We start from the raw sequence: 25,296 nt of genomic DNA on the forward strand, positions 1-25,296 counted from the left end.
CTGTCAAAAGTTCCTAATTTCAAAATCAAAAAGCAAATTCAAAAGCAAAATCATTGAAAACAGCCAGGTGTGAAGTGAATGAAAAATTTCCTTAAATGTAAGAATTTTAATCCATTCCTGAATATGTCTGAGCAACGTGCAAGCATTTACAAAATACTGTAAGAAAAAGCTGAGAATTGTGACAGAACTACTGAATAACATTGAAATCTTAACCAAAGACATTTGCCACAACCACTGCAGAAGTCTGCTTTATTCTCCTGTCTTAGCAAAAGATGACTGCACAGCTAGTCAAGAAACGTTCCAGAATGAAGACTGAAGAACATTCCAACTAAAAGTTAAATTAATTTATTCTGCCAGAAAAGAGAGATCTTTACCAATGAGCATGTGCATGCTGAAAAAATTACCCTTCTGAACCAAGCTTGTCATCTAAATCTGAAAATACCCACAAAATAATTACAGGCTGAGCTACATAATCCTAGTTTTCTCGGTCTAGAATCAAGATAAAAAATGAACATATTTGGTGGTATGGGGAAGGGTAGGGGTATTTTTTTTTATATTTGTAATAATTCCATCTAAACTCTTTGCTTTGGGTAACACATTACCTTGTCACTGGATTTTTTCTGTTCCCTGTATTTTTTCTCACCCTGTTTCCAAAAGAGTTATTCAAATTCTCAGTTATTCAAATTACTAGGGATGCAACTCTCTATTTCACAAGCCATGTACTATAATATTTATCACAAAACCAGCTAAGGGACACAGAAAAACATAATTGGAAGCAAATGAACTCCCACAGCCAAGTTTCTATTGGACTACAAATTGAAGGGCAGGCCCATCAAAATATTTGAGGGCAAGTCTGCCATCCAGAGGGACCTAAGTAGGCCAAAGGAATGACCCACAAGGACTGCAAGTGGATTACAAGCTGGGTGTGAGCCAGCAGTGTACCCTGGCTCTAAGGAAGGTCAAGGGCAGCCCGGGCTGCAGTAATAGGAGCTGAGGCAGTAGATCAAGGCAAGCTCCATAGCACTTGTTAGACTGCATCTAGATTCCTGCATCCAGTCTTGGGGAGCCCTAACAGAGAAAATTCACTTACAGACATGGGTGAATTTGGTGGAAAGACACCATGATGGTCAGGCACTGGAGAATCTGCCCTTTGAGGAGAAGCTGCTGAGGCTGGGCTTGCTCAGCCTGGAGAAAAGACAGCAGCAGGATCTAGCAGCATCCTTCCAGCTAGGGAGAATGCTACTGAGAAGAGCTAACCAAGACTGAGAGAGGGTCTCTACATTAGTGCTTGGTCAGAACATGGGAAATAGCACTCAGACACTGGAACAAGTGAAATTGAGCCTGGGGAATAACTTTCTCCATGAGAAAAGGCACCAGAAGAGGATTTCAGAAGATATGTGCAATCTTTACCTTTGAAGGTTTTTGAGACCTAGACAGATCAAACCCCAAGCAGCCCAGTTCTGACATCACAGATGATTGTGCTTTGGGAATCCTGAGGCCCTGTCCAACTCGAATTTTCCCATAAACCTCGGTTATTTCCAGCATTTGCCCTGGAATGCAATAAAGGAATAGACCCTTCTAGTGATTGCATCACCTCAGTGAGATAAATTGCAATATCATTGGAGAATAAAATTCTCCATTCATCACATTGCTGAGGTTGTATGAGAGACCATTCTTCTTTCTGATTGGTGGAATAAAATTAGGGGTTAATTTAACATCACAGAGCCTGGGTAAAATTCTAGCACATGGAAATGCAATTTCAAATACCCTATTGGCTTCAATGAAATATTCTTTTATTTTTCACATGTAAATTATTATAATTCAGGTAGAGTCCAACAGAGAAATCTAAATATGAGAACGAGTCTAACCTCTATTCCCCCACAGTTTATGTATGGATGATGTTAATTGCAAATGACCTTATAAAACATGAAGAACATTTTATTCTTGATGGAAAAAAAATTAGAAAAGCAATTATTTAAATAGTGGGTGGTTTTGTTGTGCAAATAAATACTTCCTTCATTCCTGTATTTCTGTAAAATTATGTAACTGTTCTCCACTCTGTATTTGTAAAAATACCACAATAAATACACACAGAATATCTTTTACTTTATATCTCATTCTTGAAACCAAGTGATTTGAGAAAACCTATGTAAGATTTTTGGTACTATTTGTAAGTACTCAATTCTTCCAAAAATATTTAGTACTTTTATGACTTTGAATCTCATGCAGTTAATTTAGGATATAAAATTTTTTGCATGTTTGTTTTTGTTTTTGCATGACAAAGCTATTTATGTCAGAGTTCATACTTATTTTCAGCTTCTAATATAGTTTGTAACACAATCACAGCAAACAGATAACAACAGTCACAGAAGAAATAGCTAGCATAATTGACTTTCTTCTCAAAAGTTTATTGTTCAATCATTGCAAAAATTTGTGATGTCTCTATTTACTTTACAATTATATAAGTATGAAAACGAGAAAGTTTCCATGTTAACATAATTCTTATTCTAAATAGTTCTATTCCTCTGTCCATTTATAACAAACTTACCATGAAATAAAATATTCTTTGACAAAATGTTTATTTTCAGAAATTTTCTTTGAAAGCATGGATTGACTGAACTGTCAGCAGCAGTTCCAGATTTCCATTCATATCTTCAAGCTCTAACCTGTCTTTAAAATATGATTTAAATTGCAGTGGTGGTTTTGACTAGTACTGAATACCTAATAGAATACTTAAAAGCCTATGCTATGAATAAATCTAAATGCTGATAATATTTATTTTCTCTTGTTTCTGCCATGTTTTGATTGAGAATAATGATAACAAATATTAAAAAAATTAAATGTTATTAAAAATAAGAAAACCCAACTAAACCCCAGGACTCAAGTACCTGGAAACCAATTAAGATTAAAAGTTGTTAGATTGCCAAGAACATTATCATCACTGCTGTTTAAAGATAAGAGTATGGTGCCATGGGATAGAACAAGTATTTCAGATACCTCTAGACATCAAGAAAAATTCTTCAAAGATAAATGGACATATTTTACAAATACACATGAATATATAACTACTTTTAACATAAAGATTAGTTCTGTTAAAACATGTAATTTCAAAGAATTGCAGACAATATGCTGTTGAACTGTTGAAGACAAAACCTCTGAGATTTTCTCTGTTCTCTTTCACCCCTTTCCAGTTCATCCAAAATTTTCACTGGAACTCAAAGAGCTAATTCTGGATATCAGCCAAAAAAAAGACATACAAAAGCTTAATTCTCCTTTTATGTCCATCAGTGCAGTGAATGTTCTTATATTAAATTTGCTACCTAAGCAGCACCCCCATTCAGACAGATGAATGTTGCATTTGTCCCTAGATGTAACAGATTGAATTATTTTTGCTTTACATAATTTTGCAACATATACATAGTGAAAATCTTTCTTCTTGCTAGCAGTTCCTTCAAATATTGATATCGTAAATACTGTGCAATACGAATTCTCATCATCATAGTTCACTAAAATCACATAAAATATTCCTGTGAATTTATAGTGCAAATATATCATAAAAGAAAAGATAAATACATATCCCTGCACCCCCATCCCCTTCCTGGAAACACAAAGGAAAAAAGCTGTTTGACTTGGGTAGCTCTTACCCTGAAAATCTGCAGGGTATGCTTCAGCACTTTATTTTTTATGAATCTTTTGCCCAGTACTCTACCAGGTAATTATGACTCCAGAGAATTAATGTTATCTTAATACTCAGTTCTTAAGAAAGTGTGCTAAGGATCTGTGGATCTTTAAACAGCAATATAGTACAGAAAAAATACCTGATTCAGAAAGAATTAGAGCACAAACCCAACTAAATGCTTTCAAACACTTGGAAAAGCCTTCAGAAGTTAAATTTGAGAATAGGGAAAAGAAATCGACCCCCACCCCCCCATCCTTTATTAGTACAGAAGTCTTAGACCATCACTAGTAGCAATTACTCATATTTATATTTTATTAATCTCAAGAAAGAACTGTAGAAAACATTCACAAATTTTCAGGACTCTATGCCAATACATAGGCTCTAAATTTATAATAATAAATGTGTGAACAAAAATAAACATACTCCAAGGTACAATTTCCCTTATACTAAGGTATGGTTTGTTTAGCAGTCTAACATCCAGTCTAGCCAAGTCTGTGAAGGAGTTGCTTTGACCAACCTGTGGCTGTCATTGATGAAAGAAAGGAGTGAAGAGAGAATGTGTTTCAAACAGCCATCTCAGCTTCCTGAGATGTATATCTCAGTATATGATGAACGATGTGTCCAGTAAGGAGCAAACTCTTACATTTCACATTGGTGATACCTTTTTTTATTCCATATTGAGTCATACTTATGTGAAAACCCCCCTTTCATTTGAACACTTTGGAAAATGGTCTGATTTTTAACTCCTACCTGATCCTTTTTCCTGAAGCTACTGGTCTTTAGGGTGTGTGGCTTGTTCTTGTGCACCTCAGAGAATGTGATTTTAGCTGCTTCCTGTGAAAGAGACAATGTTTTACCGAGATTTACCAGCTCCTGCAGAAGGACTGCAGCACCCAGAGGGACATTCCCATGGAATATTCCAGAACAGATAGTAAGAAGCTGTAGTATAACCATTTTGATGGCAGTAATGATAGTTCTTTACAATACCATTAGAGTATTATCCAGACTGAGTATATTCTTTGCTCTGTACATGTGGTGTGTCCTCTTTTCCTGTACAATGGCTTTGAATGCAATACCAGTTACAGTGTAAGGATCCTAAACAGTACAAGAATTCCCAAGCCTAGAAGAAGGAAAGGATTGATGAAAAAAAAGATGCTGTTTAAAAAGACCCCGTCATTTTTTAATGTGTGGGGCAGGAAAACACAGAACAAAAATAAAAATTCAAACACAAGGAATTTAAAAAAATTGCTTCTCATACATTTCATCTTGATGAAAAGCATTTCATCAGCATAGAGACCTTTCTGTGAGATGATTCTGTTGCATAGCAATGAAGCCCTTAACTGGCAGAGGGAAAATCTATCAGCATAGTGCTACTTTAAAAATTTAAAAGAAATTAACACAGCTCTAGGAAACAGGCTTTTTTTCTGATTAATTCTGCAGTTATTATGATTATTTGTTTTTTCAAAAGATCACATTTCACATAGAATTCCAACTCTATTACAAACAGTCTGCAAAGAGCAAAATAGCAAAATTATTTAAAGGTTGCATATATGTACATATGTTTTCCTTCCCCATCTATTGCATTTATTAGGTACAATACCAGGTAAAATTTATATTTTTAGAAAGGTGTTTTCTTGTTTTCCAGATAATAAGTTGCAAATTTTCTACTGGCTTTTATCATCTTTACTAGCTTTTTGCTTCAATGTACAATGCTTTTTTTTTCTCAGCAGACCTACTACTATGTCTGTGTCAGAGAATTGTAAACATTTACCTATAACCCTGCTTTTCAGAATCAGGGAGTAGAGGGACATATAGTTTTTGAGAAGGAAACAGCTTGAAAGGAACTTAGGAACTTCTTTCATTTGCATAACTATTAGGATTGTAAGGGGGAAAATGAAACAACATAGAAACAACTAATTTTTTATAGCGTTGCTTGTAAGAATAAATAATTTTGGTTCATGTAATGCTTCCTTATGAAAGGTAAGGTATAAAGTGAAGACAGATGTGCTATGATGGGAAAAGCAAAACAAAACCATCCCAAAAGAAGAACAAAAAAGTAAAGGAAAAATATTTGAGCTCTTATCTGAGATGTAAACTGGGACACTGGGACCTGGAATTGCAAATCATACTCTACTAATCTTGAGCACTGTGTTTATCATATCCATATACCAAACTAAAAGGATAATTACCATTATTCAATGTATTAATAGTCTACAAAAATACAGAACAGCATGACTACTGAAAGTGCTTAATGAATACTGATCACTTTGATGTAGCTTTTACATATCTCAGTATAGGTGACTTGGAAGGACCTGCTTATCAGAAGAATGAGGACACTTTTTTGATGTCTAACTCATTAGCAAAAATGAGGCATTTGACAATATTGATCATTATGAGTACTTCAGAAGATACAGTATCAGTTAATTTGGGGGGAACAAAAATAGATTTTAATTTTTTTTAATATCCTAAATGTAGCACAGATGTAGCAGCATTGTTTCATTTCACAAGTCTTTCAAGGATTTTTATACAGTTATTCTTTAATTCTTGCTTGTATGTTCTTTTATCCTAAATTAGAGGCCCTTTTTTCAATTATTTGAAAGCTGTCTGTTATGCCTGCAATTTCTCTTCCAGTGTTTGTCTTTTATTAAAATGACATATGTTCTACGCTTTAATTTTTGTAACTTTTTTTTTAATTTTTTTTTTTTTTTTTTTTTTTTTAATTTGTAGGGTGAGGAAACTGCACAAATGTAAATAATCAGATAAGTTTTCCACTATCTGTGAGGAAGCTCTTTCAGATTGTTTTAATCACTATGCATTTGGTTCTTGAATAATAGCTGTCTTCTCTGAAAACTTTCTGCAGATGGTCAGATTTTGACTGTACCACTGTATCTGAGACATCTCAAAACAGAAAAAAAAAATTTCTGACTTTCAGAACTTTTCACTGTTCTCTATTTTATAAATTCTTTAGGTTCTTACCTGGGGAAAAGAAAAAATCTGAAAATAATTAAGCTGTTAATGAAGTTCATGAAAGCTTGTTTTCAAAGAGATGCATCAGAATAATTCAAAATGGATTTTAAAACACTATAGGTTTAAGCCACTAATTCGAGGGATAATGTGGACACAATATTTCAGTATAGGCTAATTGGCTATAATTCTGAAACAATAAAAGGTAAAACCTACTCAAAATGAAAACTCTCTACCTAGGCACCTGAACTCAATGACCCAGCCTATTTTTAAGCAGCTATAAATAAACATTACACACTTTCTCCATACAAAAACAGAGAAAAGAGAAACTGATGCACTAGCATTAAACACAGAATCACAGAAAGGTTTAGGTTGGAAGAGAACATCAGGGCTCATCCAGTTCTGGCCTCCCTGGTCAGAATGGTCACCCACTAGATCAGATTAATCAAGGCCACAGAGAATCTGACCTTGAACAGTTCTAGAGTTGGGGCATACACATCTCTGGGAAACCTTTCCTGTTGTCTACCACACTCACAATAAAGAATTTCTTGCTAAAATCTATAATCTAAAATCTATAATCTAAAATCTATAGTCTATGCTATTTCTCCTGCCCTAAGTGACCACCACAACAGATGGAGCTCAAGCCATGGACTAAATGGCATCAATTTTCATGGACATTCATTCCATAGTGGCAGATCACAGACAAAGAGAATGGTGTCACATCAAAGACAGGGAAGATGGTACTGCTATAGAGAGACCTGAGAGATGAGAGGGTTTGTATTTATTAATGCAAAAGTCCATTTAAATATTGCTGAACAATAGTCTTTGCAAGCACCTAATGAACAGAGTTAACTCCTCTGGGCACTTCTATAGCACTGGTGATGCTAAATCAATCAAACAGAACTCTTGTCTACAGCCCCTGATACAGTTCTAGGACAAGGCAGGATAGTAAGTTACTTCAGGCAAATTTTTAATGAGTCAGATTTTGTAATTGTCTTCTGTTTTCAAGAAAACTGGAGGTTTTTTATATTATTACTTTTTTTGTTTTGTTTTGATTTTAGGTAATCAACCTAAATTTCTATTAGAAAATAACATTTAAAACCACATTTTTCCCCCCAGGTTTCTAGTAATAGACAAGATTGTACTATCCTAGTGAAAGAGTAATCTTGTAAAAAATCTACTCTAGCAATCCTCAAAAACCGTGTGACCCATGTAAAAGAAGGACCTTATCTTCCTTATCCTCAGATTTTAATTTTTTTTTTTTTCATGTATTTATCTCGTTAGGCAATGTGTCCTTTTGCTACCAGTAATATTACATGATCTGGTCATGTATTGGTCTTGCAGTATAAAACTGAAAGAGAAGTTGATACACTTCTCACAAAATTAGTTTTCTTGCTATGTTTTGAAACTTATTCATCCTTATCTGACTGCAGCTGGTTTGGGGGCAGGCACTGAACCCTTTGTTTATGTAACAGGAGTACGTAAGGCAAAACTTCAAACAGCAAAAAACAAGAGAAATGAAAGTTTAACTAAACAACCAACATTTGCACAACTATCAGATATGGTGTTTAGTAGTGTTTTCATGTTTTGCTGGAATTGTAAAGATAATGAAGTTTAAAATACTGAAATTATACTCCAGCATGCAATGGGTTTAGGTTTTGGGGGTTTTTTAATGTGAACACTAATATCCAGCAATCTAACATAAATCTGTTTTATTTTTTTCTCTGAAATCAGTTGTAGGAAATTGTAAAGAACAAGAAATCCAAATTCGAAGTGCAGATAAAACTTACAATAATAAGTATCCAGGCATTCTTTTATAAATTTAGTGCTCATGGGCATTGAGGAAAACAGCAGTTACTTATAGAAAGCATGTTTGTTCTTCTTACCAGCTCAAATAAATGAAAAAAAATATTAGCAAAGCTCAAACATATAAAATTTTTAAAAACACATATAATAAAGTTAACTAATTTGATAGATTTTACATGAGGTCTCTGTACTGTAACAAAAATTTGTATGAAATTAAGAATTTAAACACTATTTCACAAAATTACTCCTTTAAATTAGTATCTCTTATAATTTTTGAAGCTCCCTTCGAAAACATTTTGAAATTATGCAAAATTATGCAGTAATATTCCTTTATGGTCAGGCCTTAGTAATCACTTTCCAGAGCAGTGGAATGCTTTTAGACTTGGTCTGTTCAAGATGAAGTTGCCACAAAATTTCTTATATGTGCTAGAAAAAAGATCAAGAAATGAAAGAAATTGTTTATCAGGACATAGAATAAAAATTGTCTTCATGAGGCATGTTCACATGAAAAATCCAGAAAGAAAAGTAAATATTCCATGCCCCTCCCAAGTAGACAATATTTGAGCCTCTGCTTGAGGAGGAGTTTCAACACTTGAGAGTGTCCAGTGAAGGATTGCCATGGTGGCCCCAGGGACCTTGATTTATTCATTCCAATGCAAAGGGTAAGAGCTCAAGAGGGGCTCTGAAACAGTGACCACAGTGTATGTGGGAGAAACATTTGTCAGGGACAAAACCAGCAAACAAGAAAAGGAAGAAAAAAATGTCAGAGTCACATCTGAATGGTCAGGGGGTTTCAGGCCATCACTTAGATCTAGAGACTGAGACTGCTGGTCTTGATCAGTCAGAAGGAGATGAGGTTAAGAGGGACACTTCTTACAGCTATGTAACATCTCATGTTGACAACAATTCTATTAGAGGGTGAATTCTGGATCAAACAACTTCCAAAGAATTCTTCCAAACAATACTGCTGTGATTCTGTGAAGGAAATAAAAAAAAAAAAAATAAAAAAAGGCTGTGGGTGGATAACTTAGCTGTGAATGAAAACAAAGGAGACCTCTCTCCTTTCACTGACAGTGCAGGATTGTTAGGGTAGTCTGGGCTTGCCTTGGTTTCAGCTGGTTTTATGTTATTTGGATTGGTGGCTGGTGGCCAAGTGATCAGTGAGGCCAAAGCTGCTTCAGCTGAAGCTCTATAAATGCCATAGTAAAGATTTTAAAAACATTTGCCAGTCTGCCTGAGAGATGATGAGAAATAAGCAGATTTGTGAGAAAACATACTAAAACTCTCAGGTGGAACCCAGGACTAAGGATGAAGAAACCTGCTCCATAAATGCCATCATCCTCCTCCAGTGCCAAATGGGGGAGACATGATGGCAATTTGCTATAACTGGAAGCAGCAGCAAGGGCTGGCTGCTCGGCATGGGAAGCTGAGGAGTCACACAGAATACAGTACAGAGAACTGTCCTTGCTTGCAAAGGATCCAGGATCCAGAGCCAGAAAGAGGGGCTCAGGATCAGGTCTAGCAACAGTATCCATAAATTCCTCATTCTGCCCAATGATATTGAAGTCTGTCATAATCTGTATTTTCTTATAATTGGGGAGGGGTGGGAGAGAGCGGGAAGAGGGATGGGGGGTGTGTTATTGTTCATTTTTAAAAGTATTTTAAACTGAATTTCATTTTAATCATTTATTGTTTAATTGTGCATATGTGGTGGGTTGACCCTGGCTGGACATCAGGGGCCACCAAAGCTGCTCTATCACTGCCCTCCTCAGCTGGGCAGGGGAAGAAGATATAACAAAAGGGTCTTTGGCTGAGATCCCTGCCCTGTGTTCCTCCCAGGGCTGCAGGTGGATCTCAGCATCCCTGTGTTCCTCCCAGGGCTGCAGGTGGATCTCAGCATCCCTGTGTTCCTCCCAGGGCTGCAGGTGGATCTCAGCATCCCTGTGTTCCTCCCTGGGCTGCAGGTGGATCTCAGCATCCCTGTGTTCCTCCCTGGGCTGCAGGTGGATCTCAGCATCCCTGTGTTCCTCCCTGGGCTGCAGGTGGATCTCAGCATCCCTGTGTTCCTCCCAGGGCTGCAGGTGGATCTCAGCATCCCTGTGTTCCTCCCAGGGCTGCAGGTGGATCTCAGCTCCAGTGCCTGCTCCACCTCCTCCCTCCCTTCTCCACTGACTTTGTTGTCTGCAAAGTTGTTCCTCTCACATATTCTCACTGCTCTCTGGCTGATGTTGGGCAGCTGTTTTTTCCCTTGAATCTGTTATCCCAGAGGCATTCCCATCATTGCTGCTGGGCTCAGTCTTGGCCAGCACCAGGTTCATGTTAGAGACAGATGGAATTGGCTTTGGCAGACATGGGGAAGCTTCTGGCTGCTTTTTACAGAAGCCAGCCCTGTAGCCTGCCCTGCTTCCAAATTCTGCCCATACAGCATAGTATGAAAAGAGAAAACAATACTATAAACATAGAAAGACAAAATCAAAACAAACTTATCCACGTACAAGTATTCTAGAAACATTCTTTATAATCTCAGTTTCACTGTTTTTATGGATATTAGGGACCCACAGAACTACTGTGTGGAACTTAGACACTATTGGCGAGTTAACATCATTGTTTTAGTAAGAGTGACCAGATGAAATATACCTGTATCCTAAAATTCTGTAGCACAGAGCCACAATTGTATCAAAATTCAGGTTTCCCTTTGCAGATAATTGTATTTAGTTGGTCCTGTGGTTCTGAGTAATGCAAGAGAATCTGAAATAAAATACATTTTGAAATTATGGTAACTTAATATTTTACTTGATCTTGCAAAATTACAGTTCTTAGTGATAGCTTTCTTATGAAAAGGAGGAAAAACATGGAAATTAATCAAATTAAATGACATAATGTCAGAGTTCTGCAGGTTTCTTTATTTTCCACAGTATCTTATTGATTAGCATTAACATTAGCTACAAGTAGTATTTTCTTTATTTTTAATTTGAAGAATTTATGTTCCATTTGCACATTTATAGAATTCCTAAGACCATTTAAGAATATACAAAGCTATTATTTCCAATACAGAAGAGCAGCAATTCATGAGCCTAAAGTTTCTTAGCCTTCTTTGCAAATATGAAGCTACAATAAAATCTAAAATAGAATCTTCCCTGAGTCCATAGGAATAAAGAATATCCTCACTGCAAATGAGATTCAGAATATCATGCTCCATTCATTGCTGCAGGAAATTTCTACTTTTAGTAATCCCAGACTTTAGGAAAATAATTTTACAGAAGTTTTTAAGAAAAGAAATGTCTCTGAAATGAACAAATATTTCCCTCTGTCTTTTTATACATGAAACTCTGAAACAACTCATTGCTTTTTCTTTCCTATCTTTTACTGCCATTTTCTCCCAACTCTTTTCTATTAATCAATAAATATTTTTAGCAGAATCAACTCTGCAAGGAGTGTAATCAGTCTTGATAACAGCATCATTTACTGTGCCAGTATCTAATAAAAACAAGCAGACATTGCAGTACTGCTATTCAAAACAATGTCTGAACTATGATGTCCTTTTATTTTTGAGGTATTTCAGCAAACTTTTAATGGTTATCAAGCTAGTAGTATGTTGTGTAGCGCTTTCAAATGTCATGTTAAAATTTTTTGAACTGATGTAGAATGCTTTAAAAAATTCTGAAAATCTAGGTCTACTGACTAATCTAGAGCTATCAGATTTTCATTTGACATACATATATCATATTTCAGTGCAACACAGGATGAAATTGTTTGCTGCAGAATGCTAAATCTCATGATCTATTATAAGAATAGCAATTGGTAACAAATTAGGAACCTGCTGACTGGGAATAAGAAAAATCTAGAAAATTAAGACCTTTACAAAATGTAAAGTTTTCTCTGAAACAGTAGGACTATTTTATATTGTATTATATCCAAGAGATCCTTATTGATATCTTTACTGATTGTTTGTGACTTTTATTATCCTAGTACAATTCAGCATAGCTCCTAATTCCTTAAATGTAACCTTCATGGCTTTTTCTCCAACTTCTTTCATGATACTCATATCACTGTGTTAGAGTTGTCACTAAAGAAAAAAACCAAACACATACATATATACACATATATATATATATATATATATATATATATATATATATGCAAGATCTATGCACTTGCAGAAGCAGACAGTGCTGAGATGACAGTTTTGCTTCTTTCAGTTCTTAAAGAGGGAGACTTGTTGTAAAACAAAACAAAACAAAACAAAACAAACAGACAAACAAAAAAAATCAAATAAAGGTAGAGGGAGAATATTCCAGACCAGGTATTTTTGTGACATAGAGCCTAAATATTGCAAGCATTTGGGTGGGTCACTTACAGCTCACTTACCTGCAGAAACATAAAATGGTTTGTGTTGGTTGGTACCTCAGACATCATCTAGTTCCAACTGTCCCACCATGGGCAAGGATAACACCCACTAGACCAGTTTCCTCAAAGTCCCATCCAATTGCACTTGAACACTTCCAGGGATAGGGCATCCACAGCTTCTCTGATGAACCTGTGCCAATGCCTCACCTCCCCCACTGTAAAGAATTTCTTCTTAAGCTCCAAGCTATATTTTTCCTCTTCCTTTCCAGTTTAAAACCATACCCTCTTGTCTTATCACTATCTGCCCATGTAGAAAAAAATCCTCTCTCTTTTTTATAAGCTCTCTTCAAGTGCTAGAAGGCTCTAAGATGTCCCCAGAGCCTTCCCTTCTCCAGGCTGAACAGCCACAGCTACCTCAGCCTGCCTCCATAGGAGAGGTGCTCCAACCCTCTGACCATCTTTGTGGCCCTTCTCTGGACTTGGTCCAACAGGTCCATGTCTTTCTCATGCTGAAGACCCAGATCTGGATGCAATACTCCAGGTGGGATCTCACAAGTGTAGGGGACAATCACCTCTCTCAACCTGCTGGCCATTCATCTCTTGATGGATTCCAGGATGAAGTTGGCTTTATGGGGTGTGATTTGTCATGCTTTTTGGCATGCTGTTGGCTTATATTCAGGATTTCACCCATGAGAGCCCTTAAATCCTCCTTCACAGACCTGCTACCAACGAGTTCTTTCCCCAGCCTGGGCACATATCTGGGATTGTCCTGAACCAGGTGCAGCACATCTCTCTTGAACTTCATGAAGTTCCCATAAACCCACTTCTCAAGTTTGTCCAGGTCCCTCTGAATGGCATCCTTTCCTTCTACTGGATCAAGTGCACCATTCAGCTTTGGGTCACCTGCAAACCTGCTGAATGCACACTCTATCTCACTGTCTGTGTTGTTGACAATGATATCAAAGAGCACCAGCCCAAAGACAGAGCCCAGGGGGACACCACTTGTCACCAGCTTCACCTAGATACAGAGCCTTTGACCCCAATTCACTGGAAGTTCTTATCCACCAAATATTCCATCTTACCAATGTCTCTCCAATCTGGAGATAAGAATATGAAGTGGGACCATGTTGAAGGCCTTACAGAATTTTAGGTTGGTCTTCTCTTGTCAAATATTGCAGTCACTCCATCATGGAAGGCACCAGACTGATCAGCACAATTTTCCCTTGATAAAGCCATGCTGGCTATCTCAAATCACCTCTTTGTCTTGGATGTGCTTGAACATTTTTTCAATGAGGATCTATTCATGATCTTAGCACTCACAGAGGTGAGGCTCACTGATCTGTAGCTCCCTGGATCTTCCTTTCTCCCTCTTTTACAAATAGTACATTACCCTTTTCCCAGTCCTTGGGGACATTGTCTTGCTGCCATGACTTCTTAAATGAGATGTTTGGCAACATCAGCCAGTTCCATCAGAACCCTTGGACTCATGCATGCCTTGGGTCCCATAGACTTCTGGTTGTTCAATTTCATTAGTCTCAAACCTGCTCTTCACTTACAATGGTATATAGTACAAGTATGTGAGGCAAAAACTCAACTAAACACCAGCATTTGCACAACTATCAGAGATGGTGTTGGTTAGTATTGCTTTCTATTTTGCACTAGAATTCTAAATCAGAAGAGAGTAGATAGAGAAAGCAAGAGAAAATTTCAATACAGTGTATCCAAGCAGCATAATTGTTCTGGGCTATATCCAAAATTTGCTAGTAAAATAGAGTTTAGATGTTTTGGGGTAATGATATTACAATAAAGATACAATGCTTTATCTATAAAAGAGATGCTGTCGAGTTATTTTTTATTGGATTGTAAAATATGATTGTATATCCTATCATTGCCTGAAAATATTCCATAATTTTTAAGCTATTTGATATCATGGCTTGATAATGATATCTTGCAGGAGAAAAAAAGTAGATTTATTGTAAGCTTTATGAGCTCACACAGGCAGAGAATAACAATTATAAATAAGCTTTCTTGCTACAACCAAAAAACATCTGCTAATTTCTTCAAGGATAAAGAAACATTCATGGTTAAAGGTGTGATATATCTGTCTTAGTTAATGAAAAAATAAATGTTTACACCTAATTTTTCTACTATGCTGTTGTTATCTAATTCAAATATACTTGGATATTAATAGAAACTAAAATTACTTCTTTTTGCACAAAGCCTTCAGTTCTAGATGAAATTTTCACTGTTTGTTCTGATTCCAGTGAAAAATTTAGGACTTGATCTCACTACTCTTCTAAGTTGTGGGAAGAATCCCTACAAGGTCAAAAAGATTTGAGGTGACTCTTCTTTTACTGAAACAGAGATATTTCCCTCAGACATGAAGGTTTTTGACAACTCTGATGCACACTAAATTTATCCTAATGAACTTTCTGAAAAGAAACTTTGGGGAAGTGGAATTTTTCTGAGTAAGGAACAGAAAAATCCAAAATATTCAACTAAAATGAAAATTTTATATTTAAAAAGCTTTTTTTTTCCCCCTTACAGTTTAGCTTATAATATTTCATTTAACCTCAACCTATGAAAAGAACAAAAAAAATTTATTTTGTGATGTACTAATGACACCCTCAGGCACTCCATGAAGCTGGGCATCCCCAGCAGATGGAGATTTAGATAGCTGCGTGCTTATGTGGGAGCACTCTCTGGGTTGCCACTTTCCTTGTTATGTATATTTTCACAATTGAGTTATCTATAGCAGTTTCATTATAAATATTAATTATAATTTTTTGGGTGTTATTAATTCATTCAATGAACTTCTTTTTCCATGAAACCTGAATTTTGTCTGTGCAAAACCATTACTGAAGTGAAAATAAATTTTACATAACTTTAAAGTTTGGAATGTGGGCAGCAGGAGAGACAGAATGATGTCTATTGCTGAGTATAGAATCTGAAGTCTTGACTCCAAGTAAACCAATATCATGAATAAAAAACATGAAGAAAACAAACCTCTTCCCTCCTTCTCCCAAGTACTTTGGAGTGTTTTCAATTGATAATCAATGCATATGTCAAAGGTACATAAAAGTTCTTTAATTACTGTGGGATTTCTCCCTTAAATTGTCAATGATTTCACAATTACTTTGGTTTATTTACAGTAAAGGTAACCTTTATAACTCTAAGCTGTATCTGGTGAAGCATGAAAACTCCAAGCACCCATTCATTGTCTCATTTATTCTTCAAATTCAAGATTATTAAACTGACCTTTTGCTTTCATTAAAAATAGACTCTGGAAATAAATTTAGAATAAAATCCAAATCATTAAATTATAGCTATTTCTAGGTAGCACTGATTTTTTTTTTTAAACCACCACTAAAATTTATCCTGAACATCTGGTCCAAACCACTAAATTTCAATGTTTATCTCCTTTAAAATAGATAAGGATTTGACTAGACAGGCTGCTTTTCCTACTGTAACTCTAGAAGAGCTAATTATGTATTTTATAGTTTGTGTGGTGTTCAGTCTAATATATTCTTCATTGTGATTATTCCCTACAGGCACCCAAACAAAGACATTTTCATCACTCTTATTTCTTTCTAACTTTGCACAACATATTTAATTAATTTCTTTTTCAATTGTGCCACAGTAAAATGATATGTAATTTCATGACTACGTTTCTAAGGAATATAATTTTCTAGGCAATTTAATAGATATCAGTTTCTAACACTTTATATAAAGTTTTTCTATCATGGGCACACAATTCTAGGACCTTGTAAATAATTTGGGCTTTAGTTTGTTTTTTCTTACTACATCAAACTCCGATGACAGATCAGTAAGAAATCTGCACCTAAAGAAATTTGTGCAGGCTCAAGGCTCTTTTACTTTGAATGAAATTTGACTTCCAGAGAGCTTTCACTTCAATCTAGTTCCCTTATTACAACCTCAAACAAATGGATAATCAAGCATCTGGAATCTGAATTACAGCACCTGTAATTCAGGCATTGATGAGAGGATGTGGAATCTCCATCTGTGGAAATATTGAAAACACAACTGAACTTGCTCCTCACCAGCTTGTGCTAGCTGGTCATTATTTGAGCTGGGAGTCTGAACTATAAAATTCAGTTTTTTGTCTCAAAGAAGGTCCCTTGCCAAGGTCCCTATCTCAAAAATTCTCTGATACCTTGATTCTATGATCCCATAATATGATCTAACCTGATCATAATTAATTTTGAAAGGTCAAAGTAATTTTCTATTAAATTTAATTTACCAAAAATTATTTTAAAATCTGATTTTTATCCTTAAAAGCTATGATACTCTTTGCAGAGTTAAAACTTTTCATCAGTTTTCAAGGATTTAAGGACATTTAATTCATAAATTTAACAGAACTTCTGTTGAGCTTTCTTTCTGGGAAAAAAAAATCTTAAAATACAAAAATATTTTTAATAATTCTGTATGGTTTTAAACAGTTAAATATATTGATGCCATGCTTTTCACTACTGCTGTAAATTGAAATTAAGGAACTTGGATCAAGCCTCTAAAGGTAATTTCCTGAATAAGTATGTCTCTTTTTCCTCTCCCAATTTCTTCTGCAAACCATTTAGAGCTTAAGGTAGGGCTCATATGTGATTCTAGAATCCCACAGGATACCTGAATTTGTACAGTACTAACAGACTCTCTTTATGGTACTCAAATCTTTCTAATGCCATGGTCATACAAATTTTCTTCTGATATAATTTCATGCATCTAAGTGAATACCAAAGAAAATCATACTTGGATAGTTTGGACCCACCTCCATACAGCATGTAAAATGGAAGTTTCTACACAATTTATACATGTAGGACACTAACCTCATTCTTGGGCTATCACAGCAGCTGGTCTGGATAGTTCCTCTATCTATATAGTACAACACACTCACTTTATTTTCTGCTCTGTACTAATTGATGTACATCTGAAATTGTAGGTGTGAGCCAAGAGCTGCATCCAAGTAACCAAAGGATGCAAAACCCTAGTATTTTCTGCTGCTTTAAAAAATCTGCAAACAAATATCCTTAACTATTACCTCCAAGTCATGAAAGGAAATTAATCTGCTAGGAAAGCATTCTTTCATAGAAGTAACTTCCACAGTACTGGCAATTGAGTTGTTAAGATGATTTGTGCTTATCCTAGCAAAAAAGAAAAAAAAAGAAATTAAAAAAAAAAGAAAAAAATATCAGTGAGTGGCTTTGAATCTTTTGGTAATGCTGCAGGAAGAATTCCAGCCCAACATTTGCCCTCTTCCTCTTTCTCATCCCTTGTTATTTTGTGTCATAATGCATCATTACAGAATGATGTTTGCTTCTGTACAAGTCAGCAAAAAAGAAATTGCATAGCCCACTTTGGCTTCTTTTCTTTGCATTAACTATGTCAGTTTTGATTTGTTATTTTTCAGAATGTTTCAAGCACTGCCAACTTGAAGTATTTTATCCTTATAGAATTTTTTTTTTTTAATTTGGAAAGGCATATTAAAATTTTTCAATTACTCTGCACAGTAGAAAAAACAGATTAATATTGCAATATTTATATTTATTGAGAATGTTTTATTGAAGATACTGTGAAAAATCATGTCTTTTGTATGGGGTTTTTCATGAGCCTATATTCAGCTTTTCTTATTATTAATAGATCAGTTGACAACCAGTTTGTTTACAAATAAATACTGGAATTTTGTGAGATGGAATGTTAGCTGACAGAAATGCATATAGTAAAAAAGAAAACTCCTTAAAATATATTGTACACATATATGAAATATTTTATTTCAATCATGTGAATGAAACTAGCTGTGGTAAATTTCTTTGTAGTAGCTTGTGTAGGTTGTTTTGTTAATTATCTGTGCTTCAAATAGTGTTGGTAACCCAGTGTTCTATAAAGTTTCTTGTCACTACAGATGTATTACCTGAATGTACTTCAATACACTTTTTCAAGGTTTTATCCTTTCTACATTGAAAATCATCACTCAGAGAACCTTTTCTATGCTTTTTGGAATTGCTAAATGATGAGAAAAATTTTGGTGAGAGAAGCATCTTGCAACAACAGGTAGAAGTGATTGAAACTCCTGATTATATCTGCAAGTTGATATAGATGTCTACTTGTTCTTTGATTTTGGGGCACCATAACAGTTTTTGAGTTGTTCAATAAACTTGCCCAGTGAATTTTACTCCTTTTTTTTTTGTAAGAATCCTGTCTTTTGATATAGATAGGAATGGTACCTCTATAACTGTGTAAAGCTTTTCAGTCTTGCAATTTGGTGGCTTACATCAAAAGAAATTCAATCACTTTATTATTCATAGCAGAAGTTGAATGGAAAATTTTATTTCTTGATGTCAGTTCACTCATTTCATGCTTGAAGTACTCTATACTTTTATCTTTGAAATGAAGGTGGCAGACTTGGAGGAAACAACACAAGCTGAGTGGTTTTAAACTCACTAGTTAAGACTTGTTTATGCATATACTTAAAATTGTTCTTACCTAATGCAGTACAAGAGAAGTCCATCTGGATGTAAATCAGATATAAATGCTGTTACAAGGTTTGCTTTGTGTTTCCAGCCAGATGGACAGGCTTACATAGCCACTTTTCACCAACTGCTTTTTCTCAGCTCATTTTGAGACTGTCTGCTCATTCAAATGAACAATTTTGTAAGATAATGGATTTGAATTGAGACTTCGTGTTTCCTGTATAAAGCCATTGACCCACGGGTGAACAGAGAACAAACACGTTCCTCTGTATGTTAGAAAGGGAGTAGCAAGAGTAATTGTAACAATGCTTTTCTTACCTTTGTAATGATTAACCTAGTAAGCAAGAATCACTGCCAAAGGGATACAATGATTTGTGTTGAATTGCCGAGAAAAAGTGAAATTCATTAGAAATAAAAGAGAAATCGGTTGGATCTTACAGAAGTTAATCATTTTAATGATAGTGATACTCCACTGTGCATTCTGTAACTGCCAGTAAAGAAGACAGAGACTGTCTGAAAATCAATGCCTGCCGCCCAGCACAGATTCAGAATAGATACTGCTGTTACTTGTTTTACTCCCTCACCTTTCTGGGAATTGAAAGAAATAGTCTAAGGACCTTAGAGGATTATAGACAAAATGCTGAAAATGCTGGCATCACTGATCACTTGGCCACCAGCCACCAATCCAAGCAACATAAAACCAGCTGAAACCAAGGCAAGCCCAGACCACCCGAACAATCCTGCACGTCAAGTCTGTGAAACGAGAGAGGTTGTTCTTTGTTTTCATTTGCATGAAAATCTACATTTAAATTTACTAAGTTGTTCATCCATGGCTTGCTTTGTTTGTTTTATTTTGTATTTCCTTTACAGAATAGGAGCAGTGTTGTTTGGAAGAAATCTCTAGAAGTTGTTCGATCCAACATCGAGTCTCTAATAGAATTGTTGTCAACACGAGATCTTGTCCCTGTGACTTTGGCTAGCTGTGTCTTAAAAACCTCAAAGAATGCAGATTCTCCCCTGTGCCATGTGCTGTATTACCACCTAGGTAAAAATTCATCTTTTCCTCCGAGGTAACATGAGCTCCCAAACTGTAACCTGTGGCTATTGCCCCTGGCTTAAAACCATGTTGTGCTTGCAATTTCTGCTCACACAGCTGTAAGAGTGCACCCCTTACCCTCCTCTCCTCCTGACTGATCAAAGCCCACAGGCTCAGCCTCTAGATCTAAGTAATGGCCTAAAAGCCCTGACCATATATGACCAAATATAACCTTTATATTTCTTTCTTCCTTTTTTTGTTTCCTTTCATGGCCCTGACAAATGTTTCTCTCATATATTGTGGTCACTCCTTCAAACAGCTCTAGAACTCTTAACACTTTGAATGAGACCTGTGTGCTACTGAGGAGTTTCTTCCCTCAGGGGCTGTCTAACATATCTCACTTGAAATTATGACACCCAGAACTGTATTCTTTGTATTCTTCTCCAGGATATCTGCCCAGACTGTCATACTGCCTATAAGCTTAGAGATTTTAGGCAAAGTAACTAAACAAAATAGTATTTATTAAGCGCCTTAATAATTAAAAAATACTCAAAATACATGTCAGACTATAGGTATTCCTATTCCTGATTTTTCAATTGGAATTTAACACTGAGTCTTTGAATGCTTGCACTTAATTCCACATTTCACTGTGGCAAATGGAGCGTAACCTCACAATGGTCGTTCAGATCATTAAGAATCAAATTATACAAGCTGTAGGAGAGGGTACATTTTAAAAATAAAAGCCAGTTTGCTTCACATTTTCTGCCCTTCAGAACCATTTCAAATGGTTTTTTCCTTTGAATAGGCTACTTACACTGCATACCATTTCTGACCAAATTTAAGAAATTTTGGAATTTGAAAAATATTTAATTAAATGTAACCCTCCAAATCTTTACAGACTGAAAAAAAATAACTGGCTGTTAAAAAAAAAAAAAAAAAAGTATAGAAAAACAATCCAGTGAAATGAATTTTTTTTTCAAATATATGCCCAAGTCTTATAGTAATTTTTTTGAGATATGATAGACAAAATACTTTCAGATATATCATCTTTGTCAAAATGGAAAAGGAGAAATTTAATTTTGTGTATGTCCTGTTAAAATAGCTTTTCTTACCTTATTTTTATAACAGTATAGTTGTCAAAATAAATTATGTATCAAAGCCTTTCACTCTGAGCATAGCTTCTTGGTTTTCTTTTTTTTTTTTTTTTGCTGTCTACACAAAAGCCAAAATGGAATAACATATTTTAATGAACTCTATCTTAAATGAATGCCCTAGGCAAAATGCAATTTAAGTACAAAGAATAAAATGAAACTCTAATATGTGTCACTAATCAAAAATGTACAAATGAATCCTGATTTTTGACAAGAGTTGATACAAACAGCCTGTTGCCTCAGGAAGATAGCACTTTAGCCTAAATTATTATAGAAAATTCTAGTATCAGCAACATGCGTATTTTATTCATATGTGTTTTATTCCTGAACTGTAGAAGCTCAGTTCAATAATTATGCTCTTGTATTCTCTATTTCCAGCCCCTAGATCATGGGGGGAAAAAAAAGGAAATCTTATACTCAAGTAGACTTGCATGTGTTTATTACTTAAATTCAACTACCCATTTGAAGATCTTTGAGTTATTTTCCATGTAAATACCATGATGTCCAAAACTTGTCATGGATACAGCTGTGTATTCATTCATTGCCTTCATGTTAGGATAGAGGTATATTGTGAGGTAATGGCTTTATGATTTAATTCCCTTTTTTCTCAATGAGTTGTCATAGAGTCACAGAATGACTGCAGTAGGAAGGGCCCTCTGGAGAGGTCCAATCAAGTTCAAATCACTCAAAGGAAGATCAGCTAAACCAGGCTGCTAAAGACCAAGTTCAATTGAGTTTTGAAAATCAGCCCAGATGGAGACCTTATATCCTCTCTGAGATACCAGTTCCAGTGTTTGACCATTCCTAGAGGGAAAAAGTTGTTTTCTATTTCAGCACGTTTCAATATATACCCATTATCTCTTGCCCTGACACTGGAATAGTCTGGCTCTATCTTTCTTACTCCCAGCCCTCAGGGAGTAGATATTCTGAAATACTCTCATGTTGCTTACCAGTGTAACATAAATGACATAAAATATGAGTAACATAATTTAGCTTTGAGAAAGCTATGTACTTATTTTATTATTATAATATTAAATTTTTTGTTCCTGCAGATTTTTATGCCTCCTTTTAAAGAATATTATAACATATTTTATGTATTTTTCTTCTTCATTTTCTATGTGTGGAAGAGCTCTTGGAATTTCTTATTGTTGTAGTGAACTGCTGTACATTACTGGAGAGCATTAAAAATGTAAATATCTAAAAGCACGCTCAGCCACAAACAGACTAATTACTATTTTGGATTATGTGGAGGTGTGCTTGGATTTCAGTTACTAACTTTTACTTATTTTATATACATTCTAGACCTAAAAGATTTTTAAGGCATTTTCTTACTCATAATTCTGTAATTTACTAATAATTCTGTAAAAGTAGTTACATAGCTCAGATGCTGTTAAGACAAGAGATGCACCTATCTGACCTAAATGAACAGGCCTAAATATCATAATTTCTTATAAAATTTGAACGAAATTTCCTTAAATAACTACAGCTTGTATTGGAAGAGGAAAACATTTTACCATAGATTTCAGATTGGTATTTAATCCTAAAAATGAACATTGCTATCTGCTTTCAGTCTATGCATACAGCTCTGATGTCAGTGAGAGTTCCACTACAGTCTGGAGTCAGGTAATATGTCAAAAGTATTTGGAATGATAACTGCAACATACATCAAATGAGCTGTCATTTTTCTTAAACAGGGTAATAGAGTTAAAACAAAAATATCTAAAAGTCAGTGTCCCTGATATAGAGTTTGCCCAAGATTTATCCAGGCATAGAAGCATAAGCTTTTGAATAGACTGGTTTAAAAACAGTTGAAGACTAAAAGGAGATACCACAGGGAAAGATCAAAAAGGTAAAAAGATCATTGGATTTGGAGAAGAATGTTTATATTCCCTGAAAAAGAAATGGAAGTGAGAGTAAAGAGACCTGAGAGGCCTGAACTGGATTCTTGTTCAAGAGCTCTGTCTCTGCAGAAAAAGACTTTAAAGAACTGAAGTCTTATCTAACATCTAGATGCAAAACCCAGCACTTAGTAATTTTGTTTCTGGATTTTGTCTAAGAAGGGCTATTTGGAGACACTTATGGCTGGCATTTAAAAACAAATCAGGGCTTTGGTTTTGAGAGAATATTGTTAGATTAGGTATTAGAATAGATTCCAACTTGCTGGAAGGAAGGAAGGAAGGAAGGAAGGAAGGAAGGAAGGAAGGAAGGAAGGAAGGAAGGAAGGAAGGAAGGAAGGAAGGAAGGAAATACTTCTTAAATACTTCTTTCCCTAAAAGCACAGCAGAGAGGGAGATGCTTTACTGTATCCAGCTATATTAATTGAAGAGATATTGCCAATTTTGTTTTGCAAAATAATGTATTTGTGGTGTCTCTTAAATTATATAAGGAAAAGAAAAAAAAAAGAATTCATCTGAAATTTCAGTTTGCCTCAGCTTATTGAATCTACTCAGAAGCAAGACACTGTGAGTGATATTGGCCAGAGACTCTAGAAGTTATTGTCTCAAACTTACAAGGCTAATGACCCAAATTAATACACTCAATGCATCTATTTAGGTGAAAACCAATTAAAACTTTCTAATTAGAACTAGTTAGAGTATTAGCTCTTATTTTCCTTCAGTACCTGCATGAAGAAAAGAAAATGAGTCACTTTGTGGGGATATCCAGTATATTTTCACTCATTTTCCTATCCTTTTGGAAGTTAGTAATGTCTTTACACTAGAATGCAAAATTACTGTGTTATGTACTACAATGGCTGAAGATTTAAAAATAAATAATTTTTTTACATTTAAATATTCTTTTTAACCAATTGGATTTAGGGACAGGACGAGAAGATACCTTGTCATTTTAATTCAGGAAGATTGCAATTAATTGTTTATTAGAATAAAATATATAAAAAATAGAGTTTCAACAAAATATATTTTAAAAACAGGTTTTTCTATAATGTGCCTAGTATATAATGCTGAAAATAGTTTTACAGGCTAAATAATGTCTCTGCCTGAAGAACAGCTGAAAGTACCAAAATATACTTAGGATCCAGTTATGATTTTGGAAGTGAAGGGAGAATAGAGCAGACACATGCTGCAGGAAATACATGAGAATAAAAAAATAGAAGGAATGTAGGACTTAGAAACAGAAAAAGATAAAATGTCACTTGAATAATTATTTACTAATTTAAAGTAATACCATGTGTTTATAATCTTCATGATCTTCTTTAAACATCTCCTTGACACTACAGATTAGTTCTCATCTTGAATAAATACCCAAAAGGTCACAAATAATATGAGCATCTTATGCTTAATTAAAATATTGAAAACCCAAGAAAATTGTGTTGATACAGATCAAATACATCACGTAACGTATCAACAAGGCCTGCTAGTTAATTTTGTCTAAAAATATTATTCTGCCAGAAATCATCTCATGATTGCTTCTCTCATGCTTGTTCATAGAGAGAAATCATCTGGAAGTGAGAATGAACATTTTTCCATTTCTACAAATAATATTTCTGAATCAGCATTTTTGGTTAAAAACATCATTATGGGCCAGTTGCTGTCACATATTTGACTTGGAAGAGGAATTAAAAAAAAAAAAAAGAAGATAGAAGAAATGTAGCACTTAGAAATAGAAAAATATAAAATGTAATTTGAATAATTGTTTACTAGTTTAAAGTACTACCATATGTTTTAATTTTGGAAAAAGTACTATGATGTACTACTTAAAAAAATATATATGCACATGTTGTAATAGAATCCCAAAAGGGTAAAGACATATGAGATAAAAAATTATGTAGAATTATGGTGGATTCTTTGCTGTTGTTAAAAAGACAATGTATTT

This window comes from Oenanthe melanoleuca, chromosome 4 (genome assembly GCF_029582105.1).
Source record: "Oenanthe melanoleuca isolate GR-GAL-2019-014 chromosome 4, OMel1.0, whole genome shotgun sequence".
Classification (NCBI taxonomy): domain Eukaryota; kingdom Metazoa; phylum Chordata; class Aves; order Passeriformes; family Muscicapidae; genus Oenanthe; species Oenanthe melanoleuca.